A 21,172-nucleotide genomic window follows, 5' to 3' on the forward strand; every position below is an offset into this window, starting at 1 on the left:
CATCCAGGGGGTTGTTTGAGCAGAGCAACAAACAGCATTAAAATAAACATGAGCTCACTGTAGCCCTTCCTGCCTCAGCTGCTGTGTTTATGGCAGGTTCCCAAAAGGAGCAGGTCCCCTTTGTAGTCCTGCAATGCACCTGCCACCTTTGCAGAGCAAACTCACGCCTCTGTTTTCACTCTGGTAATTTGTGAACTCCCTGTGCTCACAGCCTGGCAAGCCCAAGAAAGCACCCAGGTTTGCCCCTGAGTATTATTTTCATGAATTACATAATGGAGATGCAGCCTACAGGGAGATGTAGGTGGAAAAACACACCTTGTATGAGCAAAAATTGTGTCTATTTAAAGGACAAAATGAAGTGGCAGACCAGCATATGCTGAACAACTCATAGATGCTACCACCAGAATGTTAAAAAATAAGTTTCATGTCCAGCCTTGGCTTTCAGCCACAGTTACACACCCAAATGTGCTTTTCACTGTGATCTAAAGGAGACAATCACCAAAATTATGAATTAGGACACACAGAGTTTGGTGAGATCAGCTCTGCAGTGTTACAACTGCATTTAAATACATGGACAATCTGTGGAGTGGGAACACATCACAGCAGCCCAGCCTGAGTGAGAGGTGTTTGACTCTCGATGTGTGATTTAATGCTGGTTTTGAAGATTAATTTGAAGTGGGATGAAAGGCTGGTCTCACATCCATTAATAACAATCAGAATCGCGTCATTCTAATACCAAATTACTTTGTGAGAGTATTTTCTTCGGTTTGGTTCTGTGCTGGGCTACAAGGAAAAACCATGTGTTACCAGTTCCAGTGAAGGCAGAAGGCATTCTTGGCTCTTGCATCTTCTGAAATGCATCCACCTTCCCAATTAACTGTTTAACTTTATTGTGGGTTTGAAAGCCTTGAACTCAGCCCTGTGCTGCTTCACTCCACGAGTTGTGTTTACAAAGCTCTCTGACCAAAGATGCCTTGTAGAAAAGATTTATTTGGGGAAACTAATTCTTGTTTGTGAGTCTGGAAGAAAAGTGAAAACATAAAATGTCAAACTTTCATCATTACTTTTGAACTGAGTGCAAATACTTGACTCAGCAGAATATAGGCATCAGTAAGGAAATAGCTTATCTGCTCAAAATACTCTTAAAAATACAATGGCAAGAACATGCTGGGTATTTTAAGATACTTATAAAAAATAAGTGCATGGGAAAGATGTACTGTAAATGATAAGGCAGATGTTTATACAATCTTTTTACAGAGTCCAGAGCAGAATTCTGTGTCACTGATGGCTCCTTTTGGTAAACACATCCAATTGCTCAGTATCAGGGAGCCTTTACTAATTTTCTCTTTGCAGGCAGCAGAGATAAGAAAAGTGCACTGCCAGCTTTTTTAGTGCTGCTAGAGCCTTGAAGCTGCTTTTTCACACAGATGGTACAGAGGTGGAACAGAGTCTCATATTTCTGTCTAATAATAGCTATCACTTGTAGGGAGTTCTACTCCTAAGGCACTTTTCAACTTCTCATATACACATATTTACATATAGATACACATAAAAATAGATTAAAAAAAAAGAATTTATGTGTGTAAAAAGAGCCCACTAAAGGCAGAGTGCTCAGAATCTCCTTTAGCAGACTTCCTGGGGGCTGCCTGTGTGCCTCGGGACAGAGCGTGCCGTGCTCTGCCTCGGGGATTTATCTCAACTTGCATGGCAATCCACTGTGAAATTATGATTTTTCAGTGCTGAGTGGCTGTTGCTGGCAGGAAATGAGGTTTGTGAATGCTAATGATATAAGATTGGAGCCCACCATTGGATCTTTGCAGAGGAGGGCTCAGAGCTGTGTGCCAGCAGCGCTCGTCTCCTTCCTCACTCTGCACCACAGGGGCTGGAGAAAGTCCCAGTGCCTGCTCAGGATTGACTCTGGAGACTTTTGGGACAGAATTTGCCCTCTCCACCCCAAATACATCAAACAAATGCAGGCAAACCTTAGGAGAGGGGCTCAGTATTGATTTTTTGAGGTTTGGATTGAAGGCACTTGAGACTGTAGTTTTTGTAGTTTTTGAGACTGGACTCAGGTGTTTATTATTTCTTATCAGTAAAACAGTCTTACAACTATGAGTTTGGTAGCTTTTCATTAGTAAGGTACAAAATGGCTCACTATCTCTTGTTACAAATCTTTTAAGACTAAAAACTCTAATTAAGAAGTGATACTTAGATTGTTTTCCTTTTCAACTTAATAATTGATCTCTCGAAGCCTGCAATGGGGACTTTTCTGTCTAATTACAAAACATCATCTAAACCTATGAAGAAGAAGGAAGATGAAAGTAAAGAAGAACAATTTGTCTCTGCCTTAAAATTTCTATTTTGCTTCATATTTATTTCTATATTTTAAAACCTTAAACTTTAATTTTTCTACTTTGTGATATTACACACTTCTCCACAACTCCACACCCATAATCCCAGTGCTATTGATCAATTTTGGAATTCTTCTCCACTACCCCAGGTCAAATGCAGTGTTCTCTTGTGGGTCTGTGCCTTGAAGCACAGAAAGTTTAAAATTCTCAGCACCCGGGGTTCCAACAGCTCAGCATTAAATAAAGTTGAGTAAAGGGGATCTAATCATTATTCTTCCACTCCAGCCACAAAACCTGACACAATATCCAGAGACCCCAGACCATTAAGGTCCAGCCTGAAAAGGGATGGTTGCTGGATCCAAGACACCAAATCTTTCTAGTTTTCCTCCCTTATCTGCAGGCAAAGTGATGCCAACAGATTACAAAATACACCAGGAGAACTGGTGAGAAAATTGGCATTATTATAGGAAGACCTTTTCCTTAGATGCCAAGGACAACAAATAAGATCTAATAACTGGAATTTTTTCTTCTTGAAAACAATAGGGCTCAGTGATTTTCTTTCAAGTTTTTGGTATGTCATTGGAGTTTTGGGAAATTTAATATCTACATGACAGCAGAATGTGAAGGGCACATTTCTCTGTCCATCAGGGTTAGGAGGCAGCTATCTCTGAGTTAAGTGACATAAAATTTATGACCACAGTGCTCATAATTTTTAAAAACATCTCTGGTTCTGACTCAAAGTATTCTGGATCACTCTGTGAAAACTCCAGGTTTCCTTGTCTGATACTGATTTTAATTGCAGATAAGTGGCATTAGGTTGTTTACATACCCGGTTTCTCTGAGGATGGGAGGTTGATGATATCTGTTAGATGATTTATTTCCCAGCTGTTTAAAGTGTGCGGGGTTTGAAAGTTAATTTGAAAAGAAGTGGAATGGAAGTAACAAGAAACTCAGTTTAAAATGCTGTTCAGTGGTTAAATCCACAGTGAACCAATAGAAACCATAGTTTTATAAGGTTCCTTTTCACCATTTGCACCCAAACCTTAGAACACAAATCTTATCCTTTTATTGGTCAATGACACTTTTTGAAGCACAGTCATTTAACTTTGAATTGCCATGCTTATTTGTGAAGTTAAGAGGACTAAGGGAAGTTTAAGCCCCATATAATTGAAAACATCAAATTATATACCCATGAAAATGGGATTTAGGATGGAAATAGCAGCTGATGCTTAACTGAAACAGATATGTTGGAGTAACAGTTATGTACCTGATTTTTAATTCTTCAGATGACTCATTTATACAGCAGTTACCAGTCCTGTAATTTAGAAAAAAGGTAAAAGTCAAACATCTTATTTGCAAATCCGTGTTCCTTGGCTATTGTGTATATATCTCAATTCAGATTTACATGTAAGTAATAAACCTGGAAATATTTTAAGCTGATTAAATGAAAGTGGATTTCATATTACAACATGCTAAAACACACCTACAGAATAAATAACAAGCCCCTGAAGGAAATTTAAATAGAAAGTGTTTAATACCTTAAACTGATGAATAATACAGTTTTATTAGAGGCGTGCTAATGAATCAGACACCTCTGCCTGCAGTCAGTCCATGTGGGTGGGCCCTGCAGCTGGAACAGCCCGAGCTGGGGTCTCTGTGTGGGTGGAAAGGTCCAAACACACCCACATGTGCTGCAGAGCTGGGGCTGACCCCTCAGCACTCTGCAGGCCTTCTCATCCTACTTGGAAAACGCCACAGAAGGCCAAACACCACCGACCTCAATGTTTGTGAAGAGTTCCTGCCAAGTTCCAGGCAAATTATAAAGAATAAACATGATTTTACTCAGATTCCGAGTCACTTCGTTAGCAGAATCAAGCAGTAATGACAAGTCACGACTACTTTCTTAATTTGAACACATTTTTATCTACCAACTGTTTGGTTTGTTCCTTCTTTTAATTGCACATCTCCGTAAGGGGAACGTTGGGAAAGATGAAAGGGTCAAAACAAGGATCTTGGAGGATAAACTGTTGTCTTTAAAAGCAATCCCTACTGGAAGAAAATATGATGATTGAGAGGCCAGCGGTGCTAGGGTAAGCACAAGATAAGTCACAAGCTATTTGAAGTAATTTTTCCTTTGATCTGCCAGGCCTTTCCATGCATAAGGAAATTCAGTGGGGTGCTAAAGGCTCTGCTAATCTTCCTAATGATATGCTGAGGATGCTTAAGGCTGAGGTTAAAGAGGCCTTTCCGTGCAGCTTGATTTGTGAACTTTTGAAATACAGGACCCGCCTTCCTCCCAAAGATGTTTGCAAAGCAGCTGCTCACATTAGAAAAATGTGTGGGCAACTGAGTGGATGAGCTCAGGGCAGAAATGTTAAAAGGAGAAGCTTTAGATGAGCTTTGCCTTCAGCAGTGTTGCCCTGGACAGTGATATTGTGGGGTTCCCACAGGGCTTTAGGAACAAAGTGTATTAGGAACAAGGGTGGTTTAAAATCCTTGAGGAGAGCAGGCAATCAGAGGGCTGGGTTGGTCAAAATCTTTGGTAATTATTATCTGTCAGGCTGGTGGGCACAGCACAAATGTGGAGGACCTTGGGAAGACTCAAGGTCCTCATTTAAACATCTGATTTTTAGCTCAATCTTTAACACTAGCATGGTGTTCAAAGTCAGGCATGAGAGCAGAATCAGCCTTTGACTAAAGAGCCTGAAAGTAAACTGGGGAGCCCTAATTTGTCAAAAAAGTTCAAGAATCATTCACAGAGGGGGGGAAAAAAGAAAGTGATAGGGATAAATGTGCAATGCATGTTGGCACCACTGAGCTCAGAGTGGTTTGATTTTGCCTGGTTCACTCTCCTTGTGTGCCCTGAACACAGCAAACAGGGCACGTCTGTACCCTTCAATCCATCTGAGGCTCAGAAAGTCAGACCTCTCCCGGTCTCATAGTGTGACTGGTTAGCTTCGAGTGTGCCCAAACTCCACAGTGAGTCTGGCAGTCACGGTGACTTTCTTCCCAAAAAGAGGAGATCATCACTTGCATGGCAGCACAGCCAGGTGTCCCCAGCAGCCCAAAGGACAACTCAGGGGTCTGTAAAGTGTCACAGACCCTCACACGTGCAAGGTGAGGCTGTTGTCACACGGGCACAGATGAAACCTGGCTGGACAGTGCCTGGATGTGCAATTCTGGGGTGCTTTCATGCCAGGATGGCAGCAGAGGTGGCCACAGCACCGATGGAAGGGCCACACAAGCGGGTGGAACCAGGGAAGTGGGAATGGGACATGGCTGGTGGCCTCAAAGCAGAGCCCAAACCAGCCAGGTGTTGGCAGGAAGCACTGGAACCTCGGGGCTGAGGAGCAGCAGTGTCCAGCCGAGGGCTGGGGCCAGGGCCCAGCAGCCAGAGCTGGCTCTCCTGCTCACACAGACTGCCTGGGGCAGCTCTCACTCCCAGCCTCCCTCCAAGCAGGTTTGTCGCTGACAACTTCTATGGAAAATCTTTTCCTTAGGATTTTTCCTCTCGAGAAGCTGAGAATCCTCAAGAACAAAATGTAAGCAATGATTATCTGCTGCTGTGGAATGCAACAGGTGCATCTGTGATTGGCCTGGATCTGTGATTGTAATTAATGGCAAATCACAGCCCAGATGGCTCGGACACAGAGCCCCGAGCCACAAGCCTTTGTTATCATTCTTTGCTATTCTATTCTTAGCTAGCCTTCCGATGAAACTTTTTCTCCTATTCTTTTAGTATAGTTTTAATGTAATATATATCATAAAATAATAAATCAGCCTTCTGAAACATGGAGTCAATATTCTCGTCTCTTCCCTCATCCAAGAACCCCTGTGAACGCTGTCACACAGGTTTTCCTAATCAGTCAATTTAAGAACCTGGTAAGGAGCTCATGGCAATAAATAGAAAAGCACCTTCCCCTGTTGGCAGCGCCAGTCTGCGCTGTTTGGGACAGCTAAACTCCCTCTGAGGGACATTAACATCCCCAAACACAGGCTAAAGCTTAATTTTCAGATACTCTCAGTTGTCCAAGGGTTGTTTGGCTGTCCCATGCAAAGTGAAATACCTTTAACATGAGAAATCTCCCAGCACACATTTCAGTGGGTTTAGAGCACCTCTGTGGGAGGTAAGGGCTGGCTCACCTCAACCAAAGGAAAAAGAATTACTCCTCACGCTGCAGGTAAGAACTTTATTGGTGGTCTAAGGGCAGTGATTTAAATACAAGTTTGGAAGCACTGCTCTGAAATTTAGTTGTCCTGGGTTTGCTATTGTCATTATTTATTTGGTCTTGTGTTATTTGGGGACTTGAGTCACTGCATTCCTGAGGAAAGTGCCGGCAGTTTTCACTTGGAATGGCAGAGTGACATTCAACTGCTTTCAATTGTCCTGTTTTTACATCTGATTGCACATGAAAGGAAGCCTTTTGAGTGCTGTAAAAATGGTTAAGTTTAGAGCAAATCTACCTGGAACTGACAGGCAGGGAATTCTATGAAGCCAAATAGGCTTAGGGCTGAGATAGGAACTAGTCCTAATGCTGTTAAGGCTCAGTTTCTGTGCAGAAGCAGGGATGGAGGTGCTTTGAAAACTTCACTGGCAGGAACCAAATACCTTGAAAAATTAGACCACTGGAAACATTTATTTGATTTTGAGGGGCCAGACTTTAGATGTGGAAATCAGTACTCACCTATGTGAGATTTGAAAAATTCAGATTCATGGTTTATTCCACCAACATTTTGAGTATGGAATATTCCAAATATATACTTGGGCATTTTAGCAAAAATAGAAAAAAATATTAATGCTTCTTATTTATTGGTTAGAAGAGCTTTTCTAATGAATAAACCTCTGTCTATAATCAGTAAAAAGGCATCTCTAAAAACCATAGAATGAGCTGGTGAAGGGCAGATATCTTTCCCTTTTTAGCCACCATGACTGGCTGGATGAAACAGAGGAGAGCAAGTCCAGTTAGAACCTCAAAACCATTTAAAAATTCACAAACCCCAGTTTTTACCCAGGGCACACACTCCTGGCCTCACACTGAGCTGGTTTCCAAGGGCCAGCTCCATGTAAACACTCACAGAGGCTGAGCAGGGCAGCCAAGTCAAGAGGTGAGATCATGGAAACCACCAACCATTCATGGCCTCACCTCAGAGACCTCTCAGCTGCATGGGGCTGCCACTTAAAAAGCTGCCATAGGCTTTAAAGCTTCCCCTGGTTTGGAGGCTCCCTGCAAACCCAGAATTGCCTCAGCCCTGACCCTGCCAAGCAGCCTGGCACATCACCCACTCCTCTGAGTCCCCAAAGGTCCCCATCCCCACCTTCCCCCAGGAAGGAAACGTTCCCAGATGATGTCCAGGACACTGTTATTCATTATAAGAAACCATGGGGGCTGCCACTGCTTTTCAAAAAAAAAAAAAGTCAGATATTTTAAAAAATAGAGGTTTTCTGTTCATGCTAGATGGGGCTAAGACCAAATCTCCTCATTTTAAGTGATGACCAACACCCTGCAAATCCTCTGAGCTCTGGGTTGCTGCTCTCCTCACAACAGTCTGATGATCAATGCCATGGCTTTTGCATGAGCGTGTGGAGCTCCTCTTCCTCAGAGACAGGAGTTCATCACCACTCAGAAATATTTGGAACTGTTTATTTGTGGGGATGTGCAGGAGTACAGAGATAAGTGTGTGGGCTCATGTTTGTGTATTTAACTACGCGGAAATAAACTTTCTGGATGGAAGCTGATAATGGTCAAATAAAAGCAAGCACTGAAATGATTGCTAAAATAATCAAAAGTGCTTTTTTTGTCCTGACAAAGCACCTAGCTGATGCTGGTAAATGCTGATGTTAAAATCTGTAACTAGTGCATGGAAATATGGAAAATTAGACTGGGCCCCTAACTTCTGGATAAGACAAAGAATGTTAATTGGGCCAAATCTTGTTGTTATTTATATGATGAAAAAAAGTAGTTGAATTTAAAGAGGCACAGGTTTCAGCCAGAGAGAAAACAACAAAGAAAGGAGCAGAGCTGGAACACCCAGGTTATGTTCCCTATCATAATGTATCAACCATGGCCTGTGCATGCTGAAATTTGAAGAAATCAGAAAAATTCATTATTTTGTGCTTAAGATGCTGTGTGGTTGGATGGGAGGATGGAGTGCCAGGACACTGCTGGCATCTAGCTCCAGATGAGGATCTGAATCACCCTGGCCAGTCCTCAGCTTTTTGTGTTTCATGGAAACCAAAATGAGCCAGGCAGAGCCTGATGGAAACCAGCCTTGCTTGGACTCCTTCCCAAGGCAGCTCATGAGCAGAAATGTTTCTCTGGAAAGCACCTAACAGTGCTTTCAGTGTGGAGACACACTTTCAGAAAGCTCCAAAGAACAGAGTTTCTGCAGAAGGAGTCCAGTGGTGCTGTGAGAAGTCTGAGGGCAGTCCCCCGAAACTTTTCTATCCCCAGTAATCTTAAACCTCCAAATTCTCAGAGACCGACCCCTTTTTGATAGCAAAGATAAAGGGGCTGTTTTCTGAGCCTCCCAGCATTTCATTGAGGCCTGAACTGCAGAGGAGGCCAGAACAGGAAAGAAAATTTCTGGGGGTGAATATTTAATTCTATGGAAGGCAATGGCCAATCCTGGGTCGGATTCCGTGGGGGAAAGATTTCTCTGTGTGGTTTTAGATATGCAAAGACACATGGCATGAATGAAATTAGAAATCACTTCACTGGGCTCTGGTAACAGCAAGAGCAATCTGATGTAATTTTGAGAAGAACCACATTTGAATGATTCCTATCTTCTAGTAATATCAGTTTTCCACAGTGGCTGTTGCTCTCTGAATATTTGCTGTTACTTAGTTCCTTATGTATCTGTGGTAGCTGTTTTGGCTGCTTTCAAGTGCAGTGCATTGTTATGCTCACAAGCAGTGCAGTCTTGCTGTTCATTTGCGCTGGGAAGTTTTGGGGAGTGTGAAAACCTAACCTATGTCATTTGTGTGACAATTGTGTTGAGTGTGGACCCCATTTTTGCTTGAGCTTCTTCCATCTGACATTGCCTGCTGACACATTTAGGGGTTTTTCTTGCTGCAGAGCGCCCAGTATGTGCCAAACCTGCTTGAATTCTGGGACTTTGGGGGTCTCATGATAAAAACTCCCATCTCCCCACTCCATCCATCTGGTTTTTTCCCAAGCCAGAGCTGTTTTCCATCCCTGGGTCAGCAGGTGGAGGCCATGGCTGAGCCCAACAGCTGCTGCACAAAAGGCAGTGATGCCAAAGGCTTCCTTCTTGTAGGAAGGGAGCACAGATGGGGAGACTCTTCCTGAGGCCAAGGGATGCACTTCCCAAGGACAAACAGCAGCCAGAGTTCTGCATTCTGGCTTGATGCCATAAACAAGGGGGCTGCAGTTATAAAGGAAAGTGGCACTTCCCAAGGGAGCAGATAGATGGAAATATAACTGTGGAAAAGCCCTGGAAATGATGGAAGGCTCTAAAGGCAGGATGGAAAAGGGGAGGTTGTATGCACATGGCAGATGAAAGCTGAGTTCCCTTTGGGTTTGTGTTCAGTTACAGATGTGGCAGGAATTTAAAAAAATAAAAAATCACAGAAACCACCCCAGGAGTGTCAGGAGGTGTGGGGCATGACGGTGTCTTGTCACAGACATCTTTTATGAAAAATCCTTTTCTTAGGATTTTTCCTCCTGAGAAGCTGAGAGGCCTCAGGAACAAAATGTAAACAATGATTATCTGCTGCTGTGGAATGCAACAGGTAAATCTTTGATTAGCCCATGTTAGATGTTTGTAATTAATGGCCAATCACAGCCCAGCTGGCTCAGACAGAGAGCCCAAGCCACAAACCTTTGTTATCATTCTTTCCTTTCTATTCTTAGCCAGCCTTCTGACGAAATCTTTTCTTCTATTCTTTTAGTATAGTTTTAACGTAATATATATCATAAAATAATAAATCAAGCCTTCTGAAACATGAAGTCAGATCCTCGTCTCTTCCCTCATCCTAAGACCCCTGTGAACACCATCACAGTGTCTGTCACAGGAACAAAGGCAGTGTCTGCACACCTTGGAAGGGCAGCCTTTGATGAGCATGAGATGTGCAAAGGATCTTTGGTTTGAGACACAGTGCTCTCAAAGTGTGTGAGGCTGAATCAGATCCTCTTTTGATACAAGGGGTCTCCTAAGTGACACCAAGTCTCGTTGGTGGCTTCTCAGCCAAGGCAGGAGCTCCTTCCACCCTGGGGCAGGCCAGGGCTCTCCATCCCCAGCCAAACCCAGTGGCTGCAGGATCTGTGAGCCACCAGGCAAAAAACGGGGATAAACCAGCTGAAACACGGCCCGCTGGGGAGCAGGGGGAGATGGAGGGAGATGCACAGCACGCTTGGCTCTCTGTGCCTCTCTCCTTGCCCAAAAACCCCTTCAGCTGGAAGCAGGGTGGCCAAAGGCAAGGATGGAATCGTTCTGGGAGCCCTGCGTGGCCTGAATCTTGGGCTGTCCATGACCAGTCCTGGGCAGGTCAGAGCTGCCCTAAAGATCTCTGGTACAAACAGCAGGGTGGGGCAGTGGGGGACAGCAAACTTTGGGTTTAGTTGCCTTGGGTGACATTTGGTTGTATTTAAATATTTTAAGGGATGCTGGCTGGGTGCTTCTCCTCACTTTTACACAGCCTCCAGCTTCAGGGTTGCAGTCCTGTAATTTGTATTTCTGCTTGTCAGACATGAGCCCAAGTGGGTGTCCCAGCGTTGCATGTCAGAGAGGGACAGGCATAAATACAGAAATGGAAATTTCCCAAATGCATTTGTCTTAAAGTCAGATAAGTGGAGAAAAGCTTGATCCAGTTACTAATTAATAGCAGACTTTAAAAGTAGGAAAAATCATTTTGTTATAATTCATGGTTATAAAATGGGACTATTTTCTGCTGAATTTATGAGGGAAATCCTCAAACCCCTGTTTATTTTTTAGTGCCAGATGAGTCAGTTTTGTTATCCTTAGCAATAATTTGTGATCTAATGAAAAATTTGGTATGATTTACACAAAAGAGTTTATGTCTTCATTGTAAATAAACACTGTTCATTTTGTGCCATTAAGCTGAATCAAGAAATATGTGGTATAAGATGCAGTTTACAAGCTAGTGAAAATCAGAAGTTATAAATAGCATGACAATCTTTTTGGAAAGGATGTAAGTCTTCATGCTCCCAGGACGTGAGATAACCTCTAATTAATGGGGGCTAGCAAGAATTCTTTCCTGTCAGCAAGTTATTCCATAATTGCCTTCTGTAAGGCTTCCTGTCCTTTCCTCTGAAGCAGCTGCTCTGCTTCTGCAGGAACAGGAAGATAAAATCAATAAATCCCTGACCCACTCCTATACCTCTGTGAATGTCTTTTTTGATGGGAGCTTTCATCCACCCAAGACCCAGGTTCAGTTTGCTTTGTTTGCAGGGCAAAAACTGCTGAATGTTAAGGCAGAAATGACTTGCTTCCTTTAGTGATGTCTTCACTTGTGACAGGAAAAACAAAGCCTAAAGCCTTCAACTCATGTGCTGGCATGTAGGAAGGAAGGTAAAGTGATTTTTGTCAATAACTCCACCTGGAGAAGCAGTTGGTTGCTTTGTTAATATGGACCCACAGTACAAATATCCATCTCATAGAGGGAGAGAAATCTTAGTTCTTGAGAGCTGTCTGGCTAGAAGAAATCTCACCCCAACCATTCTCTGAGCTTTAGAGCTGTGTTTAGGAGGCTTTCCACTTTTCCACTGGCCCTCAACTCTGTTTATAATTTCCTCCTAATATTTCCACTTGTCTTCACCAAAACTACTTTTGGATTAAGCCTTAATTTTGCTATGTAATAAGTAGGCCTCCAAAATGGTTGCAGTCACTGGGTTCTAAGATAAATGCAGGAAATGGCTCTCTGGAAGTGCCTTTGCCCCTTTTTTTATCATATAAAGCAGCTGAGAGATTGGCAAAGGCTGAGACAGGCTTAGTTTAACATTAAACTAATTGAAAGTTGCTGCAATGAATCACATCTAATGTGTCACTGGAAAGGATGTTGCTTGATCTTTAGATAATGGTGCAGTCTAAGATAATATATATCCACTTTTTAAAAGGTAGGAAGTAGGCTGGGAAAGGGAATGTCTCTAATGAGTGATAAAGCTGCAGATGCACACACCTGGTTTGGGAAGATGCTCTTCCTGCAGGCCAGGGTCTGAGCAATTAAAAGAAGCCCTAACTGGACATTAATCAGCTTCTTTTTTTGTCCTCTGGGCAATCCAACAACAGGACACTGTCCTGAGGTGAATTTGTAATTCCCTCCTTCCCCCATCAGTGTCAAAGTTTGAATTATATTGTCTTTTTTTTACTTTTTCCTCTTGTTTGGACATGGACCAGGAAAAATGAATCTATCCATGCTCCAGATCCCTGTGACTTCTAGAGGTTGTCCTGATCGTCAGCTACTAGCTGTGAATAAAGCCTTCAAACATTGTTTAAATATCACAGCACTAATTATGGTTTCCTTAAGTAAAATGTTCTTAAATGACAATTACCCATAAGATTATACATTGGCAGCTACACAAGAAATTGTGTTAGAGGGTTGCACCAGGGGGCTGAGCTCACCCCACTGTCTGAGTCAATCAGATCTGCTGAGAAGGACAAATGCAGCAGAGTTAGCAGTGGAAAACCAGCCCTGTGCTCTGCCCAGCCCCAGTATGAGCAGAAAATTCATTTAATATTCAGCATGCAGTATTCAGTTTGCAGCACTGCTCCCAGTGCTCAGCTGGTGCAAGCAGATGTTGATCTGTTGAATATTGATTTCCACCAGTTCAGGTTTCAGTTCCCAGTGCAGAGATCTCCTCCCTTTCTGTTTAATATAAAGTGCACCACCAAAAAGGGAAACCACTCTAATGCATGTTTTGGGGTTTTCTTAAAAGGAAACGGGATTTTGGAGGGCAGATCTGATAAAACACGCTCTTGTCCTTATGAGTGCTCACTGCTCACTCCATCCCTTTGTAGCATGAAACACAGAAATTAAACAGGATTGGAAATTTGGAAAAGTTCAGACTGTAGAGTAGATTCAGGGCTGGGGCTAGAACAGATATTTTCCTATCATCCTCTGTAAACTCATACTGCCTATGCACCATCAGGTAGTTTATTTTGATCAAAAATACATGAGCAGCATAAAACCTCTTATTCCTGCTTGTTTGAATTGAGTTTTGTTATTTGCCCCTTCAACCTGTTGGTTTGGCTGCATGACATTGATTTCCAGCTAAAACAATTTCCTCACCAATTATTTCCACAGACAACAATTCCAAGCAATGAAGAGAATTAAGAAAGTGTTTTCATGCTGTTCAGGAATACATCTATGAAGAGCTATTAAAAGATGCAGTGTGAGATGCTAAAATTTACTTTGCTTTTCCTTAGATATTAGCAGGGAAAATGATCAGAAAAATCCAGTTAATATTTGATGTAAGACAGCTACCAGAATTGCAAATGCTTTTAAATTGGAGACTATCTCACAAAACTGCTTTGTGGGGTTGTTTTTTCCTGTTGAATAACCCACTTTTTCTCCTCTGTGTGGATGAAAACCATGATATTTCTATTCCATGCATGTTTCTGCTGGGTTGCCTGTACCTGGTGATGCTGCAGTGGCACTGCAGGGTTTGTCTCCAGCCCTGCCTGCACACAGAGCACATCCCCTCATTCCTCTGGGCAGAATTCAGGACTAAAATGGCATTTTCTGAGGGTTTCTTTGGAATTAGAGCAGATTTTGCACATGCATGGAACAGGGGTGGGAAAGCACACGGCATTTTTGTGGGAATGAGGCACAGGAAGGCACCAGAGCTGTAAGGATCTGTAATTTGCACACACCACCCAATTCTGGTGCAAGAGGTGCCTGAATTTAAGTGCAAACCAGTAAGTTTGAAGAGAGATCCTTAAAAATTACTAAAGCATTTCATGATTATGAGGAAGACTTTAATATAGGAGACAATTCCCACACTCCTACCTGAAGGCATTAATATTTTCTGTCCACCTGTGCCCCTCCTGTACTTTTTAATAAGACTAAGCTGTGGATTCCAAACATCACTCTTGGCTATTGTTTCACAAAGCCTTTTTCCTTAAAAGAGCTCTTGTGACATCCTGATTTTCATGGATTATTTCAGAGGGGTTAAAAAGAGCAGTGAAAAGCTCAGGATCTCACAGACATTGCCATGACCTCCCTTGCATCCATTTAAAGCAAATATTTCTCTTCCTTGGGATTCTGAAAATGTGTACATTTGACTTCTAAACACAATAGGTGCAATGTTGGAACCAGTTTTACACAGGTGTGACTCCTTGGGTTTTGATGGAGTTTCTACATATTCATTGGCAGAGGAAGTGAATAAATTCTCTGGGGCTTTGAAGGCAGAGCGACCACAGGATCTGACAGACAGCAAGTCTTCTTTTTGAAAGTGAAGCACAGGAATGAATTTAAAATGTGTTTTTATATGTATACATACAGACATGGGGGGAAAAAATCACAGAGAGGAAGAATCTTTTGTTGTGAAGTCAAAATTCCCTTCACAACCGTGACTGACAATAGGCATCACTTTTGTAAATATTGTAAATATTTTAGAAAATCCTGTCACCCGAGTGCATGAAATCTCTCAGAGATCACTGAGGTGCCTTCATTCTCCTCCCTGTTCCCTCTTCCCCAGAGATTTTCACAAACATTGAGAAGATTAATGTCCAAATATGAACAAAATGAGAATAAACTCCTCATTGAACAGGACTAAGAAAGAAAAGGAAATAGCTGATTTAATTAGGTTTTTGGTGATGATTCAGACCAACATAAATCTCAATGAAAGGACAAAAATAATTACAGGTAATTAATGCCAAACTATCTAAAGCTAAGGAATTTAGTTAGCCTAGAGCACAGTACATAACACACCCAGTTCTTTCTGAAGATAACACAGTGCATCCACTAATTTAGGTTATGGAGTTTCTTTTACTCTTGTAGATATTTTTAATACTGACACTTCTTTGGCCAGGAGGGAAACAGTGCTGGTAGCATAACGAAGCCAACCTAAAACACAGAAGATTTTTGTTTTGTTATTCCTGGAGCTAAAATGGCATGAGTCAAAAACAAATCAAATCCATCATTCTGCCACTGGGTAGACCAGTATAAAATCAGTGAGATGCAAACAGAGCTGGATTCCATATTTTTTGTGTCTCTGGTTGAGGCTAAGTGGTGTTTCTCAGCTATGGTTTTGTTTTCATGTATCAAAAAAGCAGCTCTTCAGTGATAATATTTTTTTATATCAGTGTTATAGTCACATTGAAGCTCTGATTTCAAAGATGCGATTTTTATGAAGATCTGTTTCATGCACAAACCTTCCAGAGTAGTTTAAAATACAAATATAGGAAAGATAAACAGATTAAATAGAATAGTTTGCCATTAATAAGAGCTGCAGGACCACCATCTGGATGGACTAGATTGAGAATATGGGTTTAAATGATGCATTTTGGTAGTTCAGAAAGAAAAGCATTTTTTCTTGGGTCAGATCCCACTCTATGTATTTTCCTTTCTTTGGATTGTAGGAGATGAAAGTTAATGTCCACAGATAGGTTTCACCCTCACCACTTAGGGGATTTCATAAACCTTATTTTACAGCAAAAAGAAAGATGGGAGTATGAATTAGCTCTTAAATTTCCATATCAGATAACCTACATTTATGCAGGTGGGAAGCAACAAATTTTCAGAATTTTAAACCACAACTGGAAAAAGTGAGCACAAAATCTGGGGCATGTTCATTAAGGAAATAAATTATTGACCAGAACTGGTGCTTTCTTATGATTTTCTTTGTGGTATTTCTCTTCTTGAAAGAAGAACCCTTGATGGAACTCCTCCTAATTCAGCTGTGTTTCAGACACATGTCCTTAGTTATCCACCTAGTGAAGTTATGCATTTTAGTGAAATCAAATCTGATCTATGGAAATCACGTTAGGGAAACATCTCTGTCTTACCATGAAATTAAAACAGCAGCAGTGAGCCTGTGGGGATATTCAGCCTCAGTCTGTGGAGATATTCAACCTCAGAGGAGCAAAAAGAGCCCTGCTAGTGATGAAGGGGTGATTTTGATATTTATTCCAGGAGATAAAAAGCAAGTGATGCCTGTGCTTGGGCAGCTCTGAGGAAATATTTTCCATGCTGAAAAATCTCCAGTGGGAGTCAGGAGCACAAGTGCCATTGGCAACCTACAGAATGAGCCCTGGCAGGGCACAACTAAAGGCCACCAAAAATCAGAATATTCATTGCACAGGGGCCCAACAGGAAAAGCCTTCTGTGGCCAGGCATTCAACAAGTTCCCAGCTCTGCAATATGGCCAAAATTCACTGTGTTTCTGGGAGAGGTGGTGGAGGTTTGTTCCCAAATCCCAGCAAAGGGAAACCCTACGTGAACATCCCCATACCCTGTTCTTTCACACCAGAAGCTGTGTAATTAAGCATATCCATTAAGGGGGCCACAAAATATGAAGTAATGAACTCCATCTCTCAGGAGACCAGTACTTCACACAGTAAAATTAATGGGATTGTAAAAGCAGCCATTGCCTGAGAGGAGCAGCCATTTTATGGATCTTTTATTATTTAGGAAAGCAGCTCCAAATCTTTGCCTTCACCTTGTGGAAGTCAAGAGAGGGATTTCTGTTTTGACCGTCTAAAAGTCAATGCCTACTTTTAAAATTTAGTCTTGACATTAGAAAATGGCAGTTAGATAAAGATGTTCCTCTCCCTCTGTTATGAATATGATTTTTAAAGCCTTCCTGCATCAGAATTTAGGCACAAACTGAGCAAAATACAAAACCGCAGAACATGCAAATAAATCAATCCTTCCCATGTTATATATCTTCAGAATATGATCCAAAAGTAATTCTGGGTGTAGTTTTCAAACTTCAGCATTGCATAAACTAAATACCCTGCAGCACAATTGGACTGACATGAGTTACAAAGTAAAATAAATACACTCTGGGATGTGTCTTTTGTTCCTGTTATTTAACTTTTCCTTTTGCCTTTCAAAAGTTGTATTAGAGCCTGTAATACTTGATAAGTAAAAATCAGAAATGTCATTTAGAAGAAGGAAGTAATTTAATTTTGTACTGTAGATTTCTAACATGCATCTATGGAAATGTTCTTGCCTATCCCAGTGATTTCCCTCCCCTCAAATATTTAAGCAAGGATAGGGCATGCCTGAAAGATGCATGTAAGAGCTGTTTTAATAAAAGAATTTAACCTCTGACTTTTACAAGCAGAGATTTGATTTCTAGATATGAGTTCTTTGCCTGCTTTTCAGTAAATTTTTCTTTACAGTCATTTGGAAAACTGTACCCAAGTCTTTATTGTGCACGACACTTGGAGTTCTTTTTTATTGACTTAGGCTGCTTCTTGCCAAAGTCAAAAGGTTGGAAGCAAGGCCACTGGCATGGGAAGAAATGTGTAAAGAATAAAACTCCTTCAGTTGGAAATATGAGAATTGAAATGAAATAAAAGAAATGAAGCAGAATAAAATGAACTTTTCCCTTTTTATGGTCGTGTTTACTTCCCAGGCAGTAAGGACAGACCCAAGCTAAGCTCTGTGCCATGGGAAGGTGCAGGGATTTCTGTGCATCCAGCACTTTCCTTGGCTAGCAGGGTCTTGGGATTCAGGCACATATCCTGGATGTGAGCAGCAGGGAGATCTTTATCTCAGCACCCCTCATTTCTCAAAATTTTTCTCTACATTTAATTCCTCAGAGTCGTTTCCTTTCCCTTCAAAACCTTCCCCCTCCATTTCCCCCTTTTTGTTCTCCCTTTTCCCTCTTTTCTGAATTCATGTTGGCTGTCTGAAGGTATGAATTATTTGAGGATTTATTGTAGGATTATTTTTGTGTTAGCCTACTTTTAAATGACTGCTTTAACTTATATATAGGAAAATACAAGTTCACATCCCCTCAGTTCTATCCAAGCAGGAGAACGCAAAACTTTGCAGAGATTTTGTTTCACCAGCTCTCATTCTTTCCTCATGTAGGAGATGAGAAGAGGGATCTGATGACTTCTTAGCAATGCCAAAAATCTCAGCTTTTGTTTGCTCAGTTTTTCTTAGCGTGGTCTCAGGTTTGCAAATGCACCAAACCACAAATCCACAGTTCAGTTTGCAAAGGCCAGGGCACAGGATTTAATATTGACAGACAAACAAATATTTTATCTATTTCTACTATATCATTACTTGGCTTAGGGGGAAAAAAAAAGAAAAATCACCATCAGCTTTCAAGGCAAAATTGAGACAAAATTGACAATTCTCACTTATGTTCATAGTGAAATCAAACCAGACTATGGGTTTCATATTGTTCTAAAAGAAAACCAAAATAATCTGTATCTGACTCATTGAAAGAATTGAATTGACACATCTGCTGTTACAGAACTCACCCATGATATTCATCACCTTAGAATATATTCAGGCTGGCAAACCTGGAAAGAGACAACATAAGCAGAATTACAGAGTTTTATTATTATTACTCTCTCTATCTCAGAGATCTTCCTGATTTATAAAAATGTCTGTACATTCTTACAAATAAGTGTACCTGGACCAATTACTCAAGGCAAAGCTGCATGGTTAAGTTTATTCTTTATATTTATTGTTTATAAGATTAATTTTAATGTACAGGTTGGTAAGAAATTAGCTCTCTCAAGTGCCTCTGCACTAAAATACCAGTCTAGCCACATCCTGATAGAAGAAATATGAAGATTATGAAATAAATGTAATTTTTGACACTGACCATGTCTCTCCTGCAGAATGGCATTTCTTTGGGCCAGAAATTCAGGAGCAGTTTCTGTTCCTCCTGCCCTCACACACACATTTCTTGTGGGGACCAGGAAAAGCAGAAACAGTGGCTGTGAAACTTGAGAGAATATGGATGGCACTCATAAATTAAAATGGTGTTATTCCCTTCACAGGCTCTGCAAGGTGCTGTTCAACCTGGAAGGCAATGCTCAATCCTCTTTCCATGCTGAATAAGGTAAGAAAAATAATAAGACAATGAGGACAGAAAACGCCAGAAAAACCAGTGAGAAAATACAAAACGCAGTGGGACAAAATCTAAGAGGTTTTCTGTCCAACAGAAGCCTTTTCCATGCTGTTGTGAAGGATTTTATGCTTCAAGAAATGTGGATTTGTCTGCACTGGCTTCTGCTGTGCTGGATCATGGGGTGACTGTGGTCGCTCATCCAGGAGTAAATCCTTGACTGGAGAGGTTTAAAAAGTAATATAAAAGTTTATTCAACAATAAATAAGACTGCAAGGTCGAAGCTTAAAAGTTTTATAGACGAGGGAAATCAGAACTCTATCAGTCATTTTGGAGTGGTAAACCTAAAAATAACACCTCACAAAGGGCTGCTGTTTTCTTTTTTTCACTTTTTTTTCCCCCCTTAGAATGAAAACATTCCATTTAAAATTAACTTGTTTTGACTGAGCAATACAAAGGTACAACATGAAAACAAAATAGTCAGGGTTTGGCACTGGTGTTTCCAGCTGAAACTCCTGTAAATATTGCCCAGGCTGGATTTGGGAAGCAGGAAAATAACATTTTAAAAGGGAAATTCATGCAATCCACGAGCACAGGACCCTGCAAGCAGCAGCACCTGAGCTCAGGTGGTAAAATGTGCGTAGGGGAAAAGCAGAGTGAGCAGGAATATCATTATTTAAGTACAGTGAGGAGCTTAAATAAATAAATAATAATACATTATTTAAGTACAGTGAGGAGCTTCATCCCACAAGGTCCAGAGTGCCATAAAATATGATTAACATTAATAGAGTTAAAGACAATTTGTGTCTTTCCAGACAAAAATTCATGCTCTTACAACCATAGCCTTAGGATTTTGATAGGAAAATGAAAGACTGGAAGTGGAATGACTTATGTGAACATTCCTTTGTTCGAGTCAGTGACATCTAATAGCCCAAGGAAGAATGAAAACTGCATTTTAATGAGAAATAATTTATCATATTAGACAGAGGGAAAGAGAAAATAAACCCTCTTTAAAAAAAAAAAAAAAAAAGAAAAGAAATTAGAACACATAAATTGAAAATATGTGATTTCCTGGGACAAAAACAAACTGTGTTTGTGTTTTTTGTTTGGTTTGGTGTTATGATTTTTAAAAAGAAGAGTAATTGTATGATTTTACATTTTAATACTGATTAGTTCTCCATGTCCCAAGCAAATGGTTGGAATTCTGCACAGAAAACCCAACAGAAATGGAAGAGTTCATTCTTACAGAGATGTGGTTGTGTGCAGGGTATTTTTTGCTCAAAGAGTGATAAAAAGCAAGCTGAATACGCAATGAATAAATGAAAGTGAAGAAAGGTCTTTTGTACTCTTGATTTATCTTTACATTAAATCTTTTTTTTTTTCCCCAAGAAGCGGATGTAGCATCAGTTACAGCTCTATCTGAACATTCTCACATTTTTGTAGAGGAGCCAAAGAATATACAGTTTATAGAAATCTCCAGAACTGCTTCAGGTGAGATGACAGATACAGCTACAACTTCCTACCCCGAGCTCCCCCTCTGCCTGGCAGCCAAAGCAAGCAACATGAAAATGGGGAACAAACCAAAACAAAACAAAGCTGCAGATGGATTCACAGCTGCACTTTGCATCCAGGAAGGTAGAATGTCAAGAAATGCTGGCCAGCCCGTGCTGCAACTCCCACAGCATTAAAGGGAAACTCAGTTTCACTGCGTCAAGCGCAGTCGAGGCTTCCATTCTGTAACAGAAATGCTTGTTATAATTGCAAAAAAAAAAATTATCTAAAAATAAATTTATTTCTTTA

At 41.0% G+C, this 21,172-nt stretch overlaps 2 long non-coding RNA genes across 2 annotated transcripts in view; one reads left to right on the plus strand and one right to left on the minus strand.

Moving 5' to 3' along the window:
* Positions 1-658: 658 nt before the first annotated feature.
* LOC131561489 (uncharacterized) overlaps positions 659-21,172 on the minus strand; it is a 106,328-nt gene continuing 85,814 nt past the window's right edge. Inside the window, exons 3-5 of the long non-coding RNA XR_009275072.1 lie at positions 18,777-18,818; positions 3,619-3,666; positions 659-1,019 (exon numbers count right to left, since the gene is read on the minus strand). This is a non-coding gene — a long non-coding RNA (uncharacterized LOC131561489). The remainder of the gene's footprint in view (positions 1,020-3,618; positions 3,667-18,776; positions 18,819-21,172) is intronic.
* LOC131561488 (uncharacterized) lies at positions 6,323-21,041 on the plus strand. Its single transcript, XR_009275071.1, has 3 exons — positions 6,323-6,532; positions 19,305-19,366; positions 20,762-21,041. It is a non-coding gene; the product is annotated as an uncharacterized LOC131561488 (long non-coding RNA).

This window comes from Ammospiza caudacuta, chromosome 9 (genome assembly GCF_027887145.1).
Source record: "Ammospiza caudacuta isolate bAmmCau1 chromosome 9, bAmmCau1.pri, whole genome shotgun sequence".
Taxonomy (NCBI): Eukaryota; Metazoa; Chordata; class Aves; order Passeriformes; family Passerellidae; genus Ammospiza; species Ammospiza caudacuta.